General features: G+C 32.4%; 1 protein-coding gene, 4 non-coding genes and 2 pseudogenes across 4 annotated transcripts; 1 reads left to right on the top strand and 6 right to left on the bottom strand.

Annotated features, from left to right (window-relative positions):
• Positions 1 to 17,370, top strand: part of LOC141663916 (uncharacterized) — a 75,735-nt gene that overhangs the window by 18,744 nt on the left and 39,621 nt on the right.
• On the bottom strand, positions 9,507 to 9,609 carry LOC141669645 (U6 spliceosomal RNA). The gene has a single exon (XR_012553913.1). It is a non-coding gene; the product is annotated as a U6 spliceosomal RNA (small nuclear RNA).
• LOC141669937 (U2 spliceosomal RNA) lies at positions 11,095 to 11,271 on the bottom strand (annotated as a pseudogene).
• Positions 11,656 to 11,801, bottom strand: LOC141669035 (U4 spliceosomal RNA). The gene has a single exon (XR_012553336.1). It is a non-coding gene; the product is annotated as a U4 spliceosomal RNA (small nuclear RNA).
• On the bottom strand, positions 12,824 to 12,940 carry LOC141669336 (U5 spliceosomal RNA). Its single transcript, XR_012553623.1, has one exon. It is a non-coding gene; the product is annotated as a U5 spliceosomal RNA (small nuclear RNA).
• Positions 16,352 to 16,547, bottom strand: LOC141669892 (U2 spliceosomal RNA). Its single transcript, XR_012554138.1, has one exon. It is a non-coding gene; the product is annotated as a U2 spliceosomal RNA (small nuclear RNA).
• LOC141669153 (U4 spliceosomal RNA) lies at positions 17,064 to 17,187 on the bottom strand (annotated as a pseudogene).

Raw genomic sequence — 17,370 nt, 5'->3', positions numbered from 1 at the left:
GTCGATATCTCCACTTCTCTACATGTGTAGATGATTTGTCGGCATCTCTACTTCTCTACACGTGTTTGGACTTGTCGGTATCTCCAATTCTCTACATGTGTTTTGACTTGTCGATGTCTCCACTTCTCTACATGTGTTTTGACTTGTCGATATCTCCACTTCTCTACATGCCAAATTGACTTGTCGACATCTCCATTTCTCTACAGGTCAAATTGACTTCTCTACAAGTAAATAGATTTCTCTACAAGTAAAGAGACTTCTCTACAATCCAAATTGACTTCCCGATATATTTCTTCACGTTTCTTGATCTGTGACTTCTTGACATTTGACTTAAAATATTTTTCAATCTACAACTTTATTTTTCACCAAACAGTTAATCTTCATTATGAGGCATAATCAGGCTTGATCTTCTTCCGAAGATTTATTCCTAACTTGTTGGTTGTTTACTACAAAAATACTCTAGTCTAGTTTATTCAAACATTTTTACAGACTCAAGAAATACCATAACAGATTACATAAAATTACAATTCAATTGAATCTTAGGATTGTCGAAGTGACCTGGTCTTGTTTTGTTAAGGCACGTTTTGCACAATAAATGTGATTCTTCTATATGTTGACTAACCACTCCACTCCAGAATCTTCATGTTATTGATTATATAAACCAAATAGGAAAACAAATGCATTCAATATTTTATGAATGAATATTAAATAATACTTCTATCAGAAAAAATATTAAATAAGACAATCTTTAATATGGTGAAAGCTGCTTATCCCGTTCACTAAATTTTATTATAACGAATCAACACTGATTTTTGACAAATACTTAAATTACTATTTTGCTATCTTTAACATTTTTAGTACTCTAACATTTCTAATAAAATGTATTGGTCGTTGTTTGCGTTATTTGGTTTTGTATATTTGAAATGTACATATATGCTTTTACTTAGCTTCTTGACTTTCTACATTAAAAGGTTCCTCGAACACCGTAGATTCTCTTTTGATGAACGCATCGAGGATTATTTGACTTTAACCGGCCTAATTTCAAATAAGTATCTGACTAATAAGGTCTTGGGAAGTGTGGGTATACTTTGGTAGGTGAAAGAGATAATGTCTTAAGGGCTGGAAAGGAGATTAGAGATGTTATGGGAGGCGGAGGAGAGCACGGGAGGGTATTGATGCATGGAGGATATGATGGAAATATTATGGTGCCTAGAGGACATAATGAAAGTGTTATTGTTCCTGGAGAAGAGGTTTTAAATATGGGAGGGCACCTTGAGAGGTGTGTTCAGAGAAAGGGAGATCTAGGCAGTTTTTTGGCAATCAGAGATATCGTAACCGGAAAGTAACATGATGCATGTGATTTGAAAGCTACCATAGATGAATATTTTGAAACAGAAACATTTCCAACTTTTAAGGAGTAAAGCATACATCCCTATCTCAAAGAAGTATACCTACTTAAAACTAGATGGCTCGGACTCTATTGATCATTCTATGGCCTCTGAAATTCCTTCTGAAAAATTTCTCGTACGTAATTTCTAAATAGTAGTAGACTGTCAGTTGCAATATAGATCACAATTTCTAGCTAGTATATGAGTTCGCGAATAAGAGTCATCAAATGATAGTTGAATGCAAGTACAGTTGCAAGACATTGTTTTAGGTCATTCTGGGTATATCTCCCATGTCTTACAAGTGATAAAACATAATATTGTATAACAGAAAACTGGGAGGATATGTAAATATATTAGTACCAATTCTCTCATGTCCTCTTCTACCATTATGTTGGTCTCTATGTTTTGACTAACCACTACACCCCGGAACCTTGCATGCTATTAATTATATAAACCAAATAGGAAAACAAATACACAAATGTATTCTCAATGAATATTAAATAAGAATTATGTCATAAAAATATTAAATAAGACAATCTTTACTAGGGTGAAAGCTACTTATCCCTTTCATTAAATATTACTTCAATATTGATTTTTGAAAAATACTTAAAATATTACGCTGGCATCTCTAACATTTTTAATACTCTAGCATTTTTAATAAACTATATAGTTCATTATTTGTGTTATTTGGTTATATATATTTTAAATGTATATATATATATATATGTATATATACATTTACCTAACTTCTTTACTTTCTGGATTAAAAGGTTTCTCGGACACTGTAGATTCTCTTTTGATGACTGCATTAAGGATATGTGACTTTAACCGGTATAATTACAAAGAAGTGTATGACTAATAAGGTTTTGGGTATTGTAGGGGATACTTTGGTAGGTGAAGGAGAAACTATCTAAAGGGCCGAAGAGGAGATTGGAGATGTTACGGTAGGTGAAGGAGAGCATGGCAGGGTATTGGTGCATGGTGGACATAATAGAAGTGTTATGGTGTCCAGGGGACATAATGAAAGTGTTATTGTGCATCGAGAAGAGGTGTTAAATAACGGAGGGCACCTTAAGAGGTGTGTTTAGAGAAAAGGGAGATCTAAGCAATTTTTTGGCAAGCAAAGATTTCGTAATCGGAAAGTATCATGATGCATGTGATTTGAGAGCTGCTATAGATGAATATTTTGATGCAAAAACCTTTCCAACTTTTGAGGAGGCAAAGCATACATCCCCGTCTCAAAGAAGTATGTATGCTCAAAACTAAAGATGGATCGGAATGTATGGATTATCCCATGGCCTCTGAAATTCCTCTTGAAAAAATTCTCATGCGCAATTTCTAAATAGTAGTAGACCGTCAGTTGAAATATACATCACCATTTCTAGCTAGTACATAAGTTCCAGAATAAGAGCCATCAAATGATAATTTAGAGTTTCAAGTAGAGTTGTAAGATATTATTTTAAGGTCATTCTGGCTATGTAACCTACATCTTACAAATTAGAAAACATAATATTGTATAACATAAAACTGAGAGGATATGTAAATATATTAGTAACAATTATCTCATGTCCTCTTTTACCATTGTATTAGTCTCGATGTGCTTCTTCTATATTATGGCTAACCACTCCACTACGAAAACTTGCATGTTATTAATTATATAAATCAAATAGGAAAACAAATGCATCCAATATTTTTGAATGAATATTAAATAAGACTTTTGTCTGAAAAATATTAAATAATAAAATCTTTACTATGGTGAAAGCTGTTTATCCCTTTCATTAAATTTTATTATAACAAATCATCACCATTTTTTGACAAATACTTAAAACACTACTTGGGTATCTCTAGCATTTTTAATAAAATACATAGGTCATTGTTTGTGTTATATGGTTATGTATATTTAAATGCATATATATCCATTTACATAGCTTTTTGACTTTCTGAATTAAAAGATTCCTCAAACACTGTATATTCTCTTTTAATGACTACATCGGGGATTATGTGACTTTAATCGGCCTAATTGCAAAGAAGTATATGACTAGTAAGGTCTTGGGAAGTGTGTGGATATTTTGATAGACGAAGGAGATATTATCTTAAAGGTCGGAGAGGAGATTGCTGATGTTGTGGTATGTGGAGGATAGCACATGAGGGTATTGGTGCCTGGAGGACAGAATGGAAGTGTTATGGTGCATGGAGGACATAATGAAAATGTCATTGTGTCTGGAGAAGAGATGTTAAATATAGGAAGGCACCTCATAAAAAGAGAGATCAAGACAGTTTTTTGGCAAGCAAAAATTTCGTAATCGGAAAGTACCATGACATATCTGATTTGAAAGCTACTACAGATGAATATTTTGAAGCAGAAACCTTTCCAACTTTTGAGGAGTAAGGCATACATCCCTGTCTCAAAAAAGTATGCCTACTCAAAACTAAAGATGGCTCGAAGTGTATGGATCGTCTTATGGCCTCTAAAATTTCTCTTGAAAAATTTCTTATGCGTAATTTCTAAATAACAGTAGACTGTTAGTTGCAATATATATCACAATTTCTAAAGTTATAGAATAAGAGCCATGAAATGATAGTTGAATGCAAGTAAAGTTGCAAGATATTATTTTTAGGCTAAGAAACATGGACATTTGGGTAGCATGCCGAGTCCCCGTGTTGAATTTTCGCATATATGTATCCCCGTATCGGACACGCGGATTTTTTCACAATATTAATCTAAATTTTATCTTAATTAATTATAGTCAATTCCCTGATGTCCTCTTTTACCATTATATTAGTCTCCATGTGTGCTATTATATTAGTCTCTATGTGTGCTAACTAACCACTCTACTCCGGAACCTTACATGTTATTAATTATATAAATTAACTAGGAAAACAAATGCATCCAATCTTTTCTGAATGAATATTAAATAAGACTTTTGTCAGAAAAATATTAAATAAAACATTTTTTACTAGGGTGACAATTGCTTATCCCTTTTATTAAATTTTATTATAACGAATAATTTATGACAAATACTTAAAAATATCACTTTGATATTTCTAACATTTTTAATAAAATATACAGGCCATTGTTTGTTTGTGTTATTTGGTTGTGTATATTTAAAATGCACATATATGCATTTACCCATGCACAATTCGCAAATATGCATATTTGGTTATTTTTATTGTTATTTGATTTTTTTTATTATAATTCTATTTTCCCGTAAATAAGTCCAAATACTCTTATCTAATGCATTAAAACATGAGAATAAAGTTAAATTTTTAAGAGAATGATAAATATAAGAATAATTTTGAAAAATTATCGGTAAATTAATTTGTATTTGAGATTTTTTTTAAATGAACACATATAATGACAGTATCAAAATTTTCTTATCTAATGACGGGGGAGGGATTATCGAAATTTTCTTTTTTCAGGAAGGAGGGGTATCAATTAGTTGTATCAAGTAACATCCCCATTGGCTTCATTTCTTCACTGGGCTTGGACCATGTCCGGTCTCTAGAATTTCTCTTAGAAACAAATACCAGAGAAAGAAACTTCGGCTCCTTCTTCCATAACCTGAGCTCGGAGAAGGAAGAGATTAGGGGGCCCTACGGAGAATGTGGTTAGAAAAGTTTTATTTGGGCTTTTATTTTTAATTTTTCGAGTAGGAAATGTGTAGGGGTGTATACAACCCGATCAAACCGATTTTTTCCAACCCGATACATATTTGGGTTGAAAGAATGTCAACCTGATTTAATTAGGTTGGATATGAGTTTCGATATTTTTAAACCGATACAATCCAATTCGATTAAAAATAGACTTATACGTTAATCTGTTGATTTTATAATTGTGAATATGTTCTGGCCTAATAGATAAACTCATTTATTTGTAGCTTATAACATCAGTCCTCAATGTTTAAATAATATACTGCCGTTTTCTTTTATTGAGTTTAATGTTTAATATTATCACTCTATTTTGGATATTTAAGCCATATCTGACATGAATGATTGTAATATTCTGTTGAACTATTTTCAATTATTTTAGACTTTGAGACTTACTACTTTATTCTATAATTATTAATATTAGTTTTGAATATTTACTAAACAAATCAAATTGATCCAATCCGATCCAAAATGAAGTATTATACATTGGTTTAGATTACAAATTTCAACGATTTGATTTGAATTAAAATTCTGAAAACTCGAATTAATTAGGTCAAGTTACTAAATTCTCTCGGCCCGTCCAACCCGATCCATATATATCCGAGGAACGAGGAATATGCATTGAAAATGAAACACGAGCATATTAAGAGCATGTTTGATGCCGAGTAGGCCTGTCAATGGATCGGGTTTGGATCTGCTTGGCCTAAATCCATATCCATTTATTTGTTCGGATTCGGATTCAGATCGGCTCCGGATTTTTTATAGGCCGATCCATATCCGTATCCGTTCGGATCATGAATTTTGGATCGGATATCCGCTCCATTTATGTATATTTATTTTTTAACTTAACTTATTACAAAATTTATTTAAAATTTACAATTCCGAAAAATATTAAAATACAAGTAAAATACAATGAAATTCAAAAATAAATTATAAACTAAATTTCACTTTTTGAAATAAAACATACCGAGTTGTACAATATTTTAATGCTAACTATGAAAAAATTGATGTTGCGAAATGGAAGTGTTATATGAATCGAGACTTTGGGTTATGCGGCTCTAAAAGGTAAAATAACTAGGGTTGTAGAAATGAGGTTATAGAAATGGACTGTACGCTTGAGACCGAACCGAACGAAATATAGATAATGAAACTTGACTTGAGGATAATACGTTTAAAATTAGAATTACTAAAAAGTATTTTTTTATATATATATATATAACCGGATCGGGTTACGTACGGATCAGATCGGCCTAAATTCATATCCGCTCCATTTATAATGGGATATTTCTTATCGGATAGAATCCTGGATCAGATTTTTAATAGGTCGATTCATATCTGCTAAAATTATCTTGGATCGGATCAGATCGAATTTTCGCTCCATTTACAGCCTAATGCCGAGTGTGTACACGTACACCTACTTCCCAGTCCCCCCTCTCACCCTGTCACACATAAGGCCGTGTTTGTTTGTACAAAAATATTATAACAGTACTTGCTCTATTATTGACTTGAGGGTTTTTTGGGATGGCTCAAAACTCCAAAAAAAAAAACCAAATGAGAAGATGAAAGAGGAGCGAGTGTCGGTCTATTCGATCGATGAAACTTCCAGCGTGACTTCCCGGTTAGTTACATTTTTTATCCTATCAGTTTTCTTTTATTTTTTTTATAGTTACGACACTCGCGCATCCCGAGATTCGAACTCTTGACCTCCCTCGGGGAAGCCACTGCACCAACACAAACACGCTATTAGTTTTGTTATACATGTTAACATAGTTAAGTTGTTTAGATTATGTGTTTAGATTATGTTTTTCTTTTCCATGCAAATATTTGTAGGCAGTAGGAATATATGTTATAGGTCTATATCTCATATGCTGTTTCACTATCTAAATGATGGTTAGGTTATAAGATATTGATGCTTTTTGGTACATGAAGTTTTTTGTTTTAACTTTTTAATTATTTAGTAATATTAATATAGATGTGAGATATGTGGATCGGTGATTCTAGATTTTTTTGTAGCAAGGTAAATATATGTGCAGGATGTACTGATTGCTCGCTTGAGAACTTATTCGCTGTTAGCTTTCTTTGTGACAAGCCGTAATTCAATCTAATGCATATACTGTCATTGTAGAAAAGGATCCCGACAGAGCCTTAAGTGCCTCTAATCTGCCGGTACTTCTTCCTTGTGCAAGTACCTGTCATATTGCAGCCTATAATCTGTTAAGCAAAACTCTGCTTTACATAATATGATTTGAATAAAAATGATTTATATTGTATATCTGATTCAATTCAGCAGCAAGGAAGCAATTTATTACGTGTAGAAAAGTTAAAGAACACTATTCACGGTGAAAAACATAAGTGGAAATGAATCTGGCAAGGGCACAAAGTTAGTTAAATTGCAAAAGTTGCATTGGTGTAAAATGACACTTCTTTGAATACTATTTATTCTCCATCATTGAGTCTTAGGCAGGTTTAAAACGGAAACAGGGATCGTGTTGGTTCCGGCATTTAGGAAAGATCACCTCTTCATTAAGTCGTTCCATGTGTCGATGCGAAAGAGGTATCCATTTCACAAGTATACGAAGTATGAAAATTCTTATATTTGTACAAGTCAACTAATTTATGTTGCTTTTTCTTGTTTACAATATACTGTTAATTGCTACAAATTTATCTTTTCTTGTTTACATGATCATGTTGATTGCTACAGATTTATCTCATTGTTGGCTGGTTCAGACATTCGGGGTTGTTTCGTACGTCCCTTCAAATCAGAGGGCATGATGATGAAGTATGCAATGATAATATGTTATTATGCAATTATGCCCCTTGCCTTGATAGTTATTTTCTCACTGTTGAACTAGTATATTCAGACACGTGAGTTGGGATTTAGTTATCCCTTAAGTGGGTGGATTGCATAAATTTTAGACAGAATTCTAGACTTAGTAACTATTTGAATATGTTGAAATAATTACTACACAGATGAACCAGTTTGTTAATACACTTCAGAGTTTGGTAATCCCTTTTAGTCGTTGGATTGCATAAATTTTGTAGCTTGAATTGCTAGGAGATCCATACAGAAACCCCATCCGAAGATAGGATATTGATATTCCACTGTAAGTGACAAGCACACTTTATTCTTTAGTAAAAAGCCTAAAATTAAAGGTGAAAGAATAGTTTGCTCTGTGCTCATCGCACGGTCACGTTGATCAGTTCAATTAGTAGAAATCCGGACAGCTCTTTGATATGTGATTTTGAGTCTTTGACAATGTTGTTTACCTTGTTCTTGTAATGTGGAATTTATTTCAAAGTCCCAAAAAATTGAATAAGCATACGGAACTTGGTAATTCTAGGAGGGGCTTGTGGGCTAAATAGTTGTTAATTTGTTTAGCAATATTAATATAAAGATAGACGTGAGATATGTGGATTGGTGATTCTAGAGTTTTTTGTAGCAAGGTAAATTATGTGCAGGATGTACTGATTGCTCGCTTGAGAACTTATTCGCTGCTACCTTTCTTTGTGTAATCTGTTAGCTTGTGACAAGCCGTAATTCAATCTAATGCGTATACTGTCATTGTAGAAAAGGATCCTGACAGAGCCTTAAGTGCCTCTAATCTGCCGGTACTTTTTCCTTGTGCAAGAAGATGAAATGAGGAGTTAGTGTCCATCATATGCAACATTGTGTCGTCACTTTCCGGTTAGTAAACTCTATTATCCGATATGTTTTCTCACATATTTCAGCTGTTTAGAGTATGTTTTTAGTTCTATGTTTCATATTTCACTATTTAAATGGTGATTAATTAGGTTATAAGATAGATTGTTTACTTTTTTGGTACATAAAGAACATGGTTTTATATAGGAGTATGATTTTTTTTTAAATGTTATGGAGAAATGAACCTTTAGCCATTCATGTAGACTTAACAACTATGTGAATATATTGAAACAATAACTAAACTGAGAAGAGTAGGCCATTGCTTAGGACTAGTTGAAATTAGTTGTTACTTTAATTATACATATAATCTCTAAACTGTATTAGACTCCTAATGTAACTAAACTGTATTAGACTCCTAATGTAACTAGAAAAAGGTATTAAATTAAGATTGATTTGTATTCTAATTGTATTTATTAGTTTTTATTAAAGAAATTAAAATTAGTGCATCTAATGGCGCCATTCAATCAGTAAGAAAATCTCAAATTATGTTTTTTCCCAGTTAGTTGTATCTTAGCTATTTTTTTACAATTTAACAATATTTTATTAGTTTTTATTAAAGAAATTAAAATTAGTGCATCTAATGGCGCCATTCAATCAGTAAGAAAATCTCAAATTATGTTTTTTCCCAGTTGTATCTTAGCTATTTTTTTACAATTTAACAAATATTTCATGTATGTATTGTGATTGTTAATTTTTTCTATTTATATGTAATATTTTTAAAAAATATATACAAACTCCAACCATTTCCTGTATTTTTGTTTTGGCAAAAAATAAATTTGAACCATTTCTCGATTTGTGCGTGTCATCCTTGCGCAGGGGCCATGCTAATCTTCTCTGTATCGTTCCAATTTTATCGGATGTCCCCGAAGGGACAAGATATGTAAGGCTTTTAAGAGAGCAAGTGTATGCCAACATGCAATGCTTTTAATCTAATGATCAGGTGTTATGGATAACAAAGATGAGCGGGCGTTGCTTTCCTTTGAGATTGTTGTGGCTTAAAATTTAGCGGATTGTTCTTTAAATTCTAAGCTAGTTAGTGGTTAGATCGTAGCCTATCTATCTGAATTGGACCCCTGGATATTTTTATTTGATCAGGCCTATTTATTTAACAGAAGATATTCTAATTGGGACATGATTGTATATTAAGAAAAGCTGGTTGCATCCCAAATTAGAAGTGAATGTCCAACATTTGCTTATAGCATGCAAAGTACTTAATCCCCACGAAATAGTATTTCGTATATTATTTTACTTTTTAGTTTGTGCTTGATGAAGTGGTGACTTTCAACCGTAAGACTTGTGTTTATGTTGAATAGTGTATGTCATGTTCCTTGATTATAGATTAGTTGGCTAGAAAATCTGTAATTAGAGAATGGAGGCTGTTTATCCCCTAGGCACCAAAGGCTGTATATTCCACTTGGTCATAATTATTAGTTGTCGTCAAATTTTATATATTTTTTTAACTATAATTTATCCAAGTTGTGAGTAACCTGCATTTTGGAAATCTATTTTAAGTGGATTGTAATGGTTTAACATGTGGTGAGCACACACCATGGTATTGTCATAGGTCAACCACAAAATGTTATTTACTATGAAGAGAACTTTAGACTTTTTGCATAGTCAGCATAAAGCGTAACATGTTTGAATGCAACAATATGTACTATTGTCTCCAATATCGAAATCTTGAGAACCTGCCTTTATATTATTAGTTTAGTTTAATTTAGTAAAAGCTGATTAAAACATTGAAAGGTTGAGATTTGAAACAAGTTGTGTCATCTGCCATCCTCCCAACTACGGGGTCAAAACTGAATTTTCAGAGCCACAACTTCACGAATGAATAACGGAGACTCTTCCAATGTGAAAAGATGGTTGTGTAAACGAGTAACAGGTTGCCTGCTTATATTCTTTTTCTCGTTTGCTGTTGTGGTGAAACATTTCTTTATGTTGTGCTCATCATTTAATACATTTCCTTCATTAAATTGTACCATTCATATGGATCCATGACGGGTTCTTGATGTAAAGAAAGCATTTATTAGGCTACTACAATTGATTCAGGAGCGATATAGTTATCAAGATCATTTTTTCCTCAGGAGTGTTGACAAGCAGACAGAAGTCCAATTTCTGCATCAAATGGTCACTCTATTGTTCTGCCTGAAGTTAGTCACTCTATGGTCACTCCAAGCTGAAAATAAGGTATCCCATAATCATTAAATTTTTGGTATCATGCAACTTTGCTCTGTCAGTTGGTTGAGAAGAACCTTGATCAAACTGGTATAATTGTTACACTCTTGCTAAAAGGTACTTTCGAAAAGATGAATATATAAAGCTAAGCATCATGAATATACTTAAACTATGTTTTGGGTGGGGTGAGCCAGTGCAACACTTGGGCGACTCGTGAAGACCCCAATAGCAAGCTATTGTGATGAGCCCCTTAAAAAATTAATTTAACATCATGTGACCAATGGCCCACATATCAGATATTAAACTGATAAGAACAGATACTACACTTGATATTAGCCAAAAGGCCGAGAAAGGTATGCCTAACACTTAAATCTGAAATTCTATGAATTGCTACAAATTTATAAGTGTTAGTGGAATTGGACAGTTGTTTGTGTTTGATGCCTGGGCATTGACCTCATTCTTTAAAAAAATTCTAGCTTCTGGAATTGAGAGGTGGCAAGTTGAGATGGTAATCAGGAGGGTCAGTGTCATGTTTCCGTAAACAAGGTACGAAGATTAGTTCTTGAGTTCATAATGATGTATGCTTTTTCAATTCAATATAAGAAAAAATTTTGATTGCTGCTTTAAACTGTTACTAGTATTTAGGGACCGTGATGTAAAATGCCAGGATACTTGGTGAGGTTGGTTTGGGTGACTCATGCCAAGAAAAATATTAAACTTAGAATTGTAGGGTTTTACCCTGGTTTAGAGGGAACCCTTCCAAAAATTCTCGATGGCACAAGGCAAAGCCAAGGCCAAGGAGGGGGTTTGGAAATAGTTTTCAACCAGCAATTGACGCGCCTCGGTTAGTACCTCACTAGCTGCGTCATTGCCCCAAGCGCAAAGATACCCTAATAATGGTCCTTGTTTGTATTTTAAACAGCTTCTTCCTAATTTTATTGAGAAACCAAGCGATGTGGTATTGTGTTCGAGTGTATGACTACTAAAAGAAAGTTCTAGACTGTTTTAACATTTCCCAAGCTTTGGTCATTTCATTTTTTTAATTTTAATCTTGTTCTTAAAATAAGAAGTTGTTTTCTCCTTCAAATCCGAGAGTTTACAATGTTTTACATATTGATTATACAAAATAAGGAAATGACTCAAATTTCAACAACCAATATTTTTTGCAAAACTAGAGGTAGAAAGATCGAGTTGAACACCGAAGTAGATTTTAAGTAAATGTTTAAAATTAATTTTAAATATTTTTGAACTTGTAGTGGCAAAATCAGGTTACGATAATGTGACACCCTTCAAAATTAGGTATACTATTATAAGCGAGGAGCACTTAACGTGCATTTAGTAGGAATTAAACTTATGAATTTGCCAATTGAATTTGCGAAGTTCTAATGCATGGCCTTTTCATTTTGCAACACCTTTGGAATGCCAATTTTGGTATACTTATGCTATACATTACACGTCCCTTAAAGTGTAATAGTAATTATGAAAAATAAATGTATTCAAACTAAAAAAGTTACATGTGCTCGAGAACTAAAAATATTTTTTTATTAAGTCTACATTTTTTCTGAATGTTACCATAACCATGTGAAATTTGGTGGATTCTAGTATTTTATGCATTATATTTAGATCTTAAAATTTTAATTATTAATTATTTTAAATTTGAAGTTATTTTATTTAATTAAAAATAATTAGTAAATAGATTTCTTAAAATCCCGACATATTATATAAAATACTAGAATTCACAACTTTTCATTTTGTTGCTTGTATCATTCAAAAAGTGTGATATTCAATGAAGTAATTTTACTTGCCGAGCCCATATTAAAACGAATTGTACAGGCTACAAGGAAAATCTAAAATCCACTACTCATTAGGAAAATGGAAAATTTTATATTAATGAACTTAAATTGTAGGGAGCCAACCAAAAGGAAGACCCCTCCAAAAATAGGCCTATGCCACTATGAGTGACGAGCACACGGTATTCTTTAGTAAAAGGCGAAAGATTAGTTCACTTTGCGCACATCACATGGCAGCGTGATTTAAAAGCTTTCTCGGTGCTAGTTTTTGTAGGGGTGCTAGACGATGTCTCCGAAATATTTTTGATGTGGGTTATATGCTGACCGGAGTAGATCAAGTGCTCGCTTGCACTTCGCAATATATTGTCTTTTGGTGCTCTTTAGATATAAGAAGAAATAGTTTGAGTCCACATAACCTTTATTGACGTTTTAAAGCTAGAAGCCAAACGAGGAGACCGTCAAAATATGTAAAATATGTAAAATGGAGTGGTCTAAAATTCAAAGCTGGTCTTCAATAGGTAAAAGGCTTTACTCCACCAAGTAAACCAGGGGACAGGGGAAGAACACAGCAAATTTCCTTATTGCATTATTTTATGCTAAATATCTTTAGCTTTTGCGATATGAACTCCAAATTAATTTATAAAAGTCACGGGAAATAACTTGATGGACTTAGTGCAAGGTAAACTTTCAGAAAACATTAACTAAACGAATCAAGACACGTGAACTTTCTTATCAATTGACAAAAAAGAAGAAGCACGTCAATTGTAGAACGAGTTTGTTAAAACACTTCAAAGTTAAAATTTAGGTATACCCTTTTCATCGTTTGATTGCATAAATCTTACGGCTTGAATTGTTAGGTGTTCCATACATAAACCCCACTCCAAAAATAGGAGTATGGTATACTTTAGTAAAAGACGAAAGAATAGTTAAGATCCTCATGTGCTTACCTAAAGATAAGGGATTCCCTATCTTACTTTTACTAGCTTAAATTCCGTGCGATACACGGGTTTATTAATATTTAAATAATTTTAAAATTTTATTTATTTAGTCATATAATAACTTTAATATATTTATGTAAAAATATAATAATTATAGATTTATAATAAAAGAATTAGGCAGAAACTGTGGTTGTAGTTTAGTAGAATAAGTTTTGGTCGTACTTTAACGGGCTAATGAGACTATATCTAATAGTTTAGTAATTTAGCAGTTTACCATGTATATAATTATTTATTTTTTATTTTTAATAACTTAAATATAATTAAAAAAAATAGGTAGAAACTGTGATCGTAGTTAGGAGGATAAGTTTAGGTCGTAGTTTAGAGTAATAAAGAGACTATATCTAGTAATTTAGTAGTTTAACATGTATATAATAGTATTATTATTTAATTGTATTTTTAATAATTAAAATAGGGGGATAACCGTTGAACCAAAAATATACCCCATTCCGGTTATTATATTATAGTAAATATAGTATAGATTAATTGAATATTCATTTCCCTCTTATTTCACACTTTTTTCTCACTCCTATTGTTCTCTCTTCTTTAAAGAATATGAATAAAATTTAGTATTATAATAATAGTAAGGAACTAAAATTAGGATCGTTGTTGGAGTTATGCTACCTTATACTACCTCCGTCCCGGTAGGTTCTATACGTTCACTATTTGCACGTATTTTGAGGCTTCTATAAAGTACAGTTTCATAATGTTTTTTTAAATTATTTTTTTTTTGAATAAAAGTTTAAACATAAAACTTTTATTTAGAAAAAAAAATTTAAAAAAATATTTTGGAGCTATGCTTTAAAGTAGCATTGAAAAGCGTGTCAAAAAGTAATGTATAGAATTTAATGGGACAGAGAGAATAATATCTTAAATAACTAGAATTCTATTAATTTATATTATTTTAAAAAAATACACAACGATACTATTGGAATTGCTCATCTCCTTTCTTGATCTCTTTCCTTTTTCCCAATGTATTTTTCCTAATGTATTTTGTAGGATTAGAGAAATGATTAAAATACCTCATTTTCGGGGTTCAACTGCCCAAAATATTGTGCATTCCAAAAATTTACGTACTGGAAGTTAACTTGTATAACATCTAAAAGCAAGTATGGAAAAATAAACCAGTACAAGTCCTATCTGCATTCTGTTTTTTAAAGTTACAGAGGAAAAAAAATTAATTTCTCTGTGTAAGAAAATAAATGCACTCGGTTCAATTGCAAATCTAGTTTCTTTTGTGGACCTTTTAGTTGGTGGATTACATTAGTCTTGTAGCTTGAATTGCTCGGAGATCCATACAGAACCCCCTTGAAGATAGGATATTAATATTCCACTGTAAGTGACAAGCACACATTATTTTTAGTAAAAGGTGAAACAATAGTTTGCTATGTGCGCATCACATGGTCACGTGGTTGCGTTCAATTAGTAGAAATCCGGAAAGCTCTTTGATATGTGATGTTGATAATGTTGTTTACTTATTAAATTAAGATTTATTTGTATTCTAATTGTATTCATTAGTTTCATTGAATAAATTAAAATAGTGCATCTAATGGCCATTCAGTTGGAAAGAAAATCTTGAAGTATGGTTCTTTCCCCGGTTAGTTGTATTATAGCAAAAATTCCCCGTAGTTGTATCTAAGCAAAAAATTTGCAATTTAACAAATATTTTCAGTATGTTTTGTGATTTTTTTATATTTATTTATCAAAGATTAATCTAATTGGGACTTGTATATATAGAGAAGCTGGTCGCATCTCAAATTAGAAGTGATTGTCCAACATTTTTATGTTGAATAGTGTATGTCATGTTTCTTGATTATAGATTAGTTGGCTAGAAATTCTGTAATTAGAGAGTGGAGGCTTTTTATCCCTAGGCACCAAAGGTTGTATATTCCACTTGGTCATAATTCTTAGTATTCATCAAATTTTTATATAACTTTGTTTTAACTATAATTTATCCAAGTTGTGAGTAACCTGCCTTTTGGAAATTTGTTTTAAGTGTTGAAATGGTTTAACATGTGGTGAACACATTCCATAGTTTAACATGTTATTTACTATGAAGTGAACTTTAGACTTTGCATCACAACATGAATTGTAACATGTTTCAGAGCCACCCTGTACGAATGTAAAAAGGCGATTGTGTGAATGAATAACAGTTTGCCTGCTGAATTTTATTCTTTTTCCTGTTTGCTGTTGTGGTGAAACTTGTCTTTATGTTGTGCTTGTCATTTAATACAATTCCTTGATTGTGTGAATGAATAACAGTTTGCCTGCTGAATTTTATTCTTTTTCCTGTTTGCTGTTGTGGTGAAACTTGTCTTTATGTTGTGCTTGTCATTTAATACAATTCCTTCATAACATCGTACCATTCATATGAATCCGTGACGGAATTGATGCAGGAGCGATATAATTATAAAGAGTGATGGCATCTTTTTTATTCATCAGGAGTTTTGAAAAGCAAACAGGAGTACAATTTCTAACAAATCTGTTCTTAAGTTGCGGATATTCACCCCAAGCTAAAAACTTTCACAGGTATTTTGTCATATGTTTTTATGTTTGTTTGGTATAAACATGAAGTTATTATCCGCACCAGAATTTTTATCAACTGTACTGCTTAGAACATGAATTCAAGGCTAAACATTGAACTATGTTTTGGTGGGGTGAGCCAGGCCTAAGCAGTAGTGCAACACTTGGGCGACTCATGAAGAACCCAATAGCAAGCTATCGTGAAGGATCTTCCCCCTTAAAAAATTAATTTAATATCGTGTGAGCCAGTGACCCACATATCAGATATTAAACTGATAAGAACAGATACTACACTTGATCTTAGCCAAAAGGCCGAGAAAGGTATGCTTTAAAATAGTAGGCCAGCTCTGCTTTTATACAACACTTAAATTAGATATTCTCTGTCGTCTTCGATGAGGGATGAAATTAACCTTGTTGCAAAACACAGTCTGCCTCTTGAACTAAAACGTTCTGGATTTTAAGATCTTCATTATTGATTTATTTTCAAGTCCATAGTACTGATTCACGAACTATTAATTGCAGTCCATAATCTGCTGCTCTAACTTTGTTGATTACCTAGATGAACATGGTTATACTTTTACGCTTCTATTTTTTTTAATTTCTTTTAAAAAAAATCATTGCAACTTTTGTGATTACATCATGTATAATCTAGCATAAAGTCGTCATGTATCCTCTTCTGATTTATAAGCTTCCTTAATTTTTACTATTATCTTAATTTTAAACAAGTTTAAGAGTTCTGTAAGGTTGGTTTGGGTGGCTCATGCTGCCTTTAATGCCTTCCTAAACATATCTAGAGATAGCCAACAAATAAATTTAACTTAGAATTGTAGGGCTTTACCCTGGTTTAGAGGGAACCCTTCCAGAAATTCTCAATGGCACAAGGCGAAATCAAGACCAAGGAGGGGGTTTGGGACGCGCCTCGGTTAGTACCTCACTAGCCGCGTCATTGCCCCAAGCGCAAAGATACATTAAACATGGTCCTTGTTCGTATTTTGGAAATAGTGTCCGAGTGTATGACTAGTAAGAAAAATGGTCCTTGTTCGTATTTTGAAAATAGTGTCCAGAGTGTATGACTAGTAAGAGAAGAGTGTTGGAGTGTTTTTAACATTCCCAAACTTTGGTCATTTCATTTTTTAAATTTTAATCAT

Source organism: Apium graveolens, chromosome 6, assembly GCF_009905375.1.
Source record: "Apium graveolens cultivar Ventura chromosome 6, ASM990537v1, whole genome shotgun sequence".
In the NCBI taxonomy this organism is placed as follows: domain Eukaryota; kingdom Viridiplantae; phylum Streptophyta; class Magnoliopsida; order Apiales; family Apiaceae; genus Apium; species Apium graveolens.
This window is presented reverse-complemented; position numbering and strand designations above follow the sequence as displayed.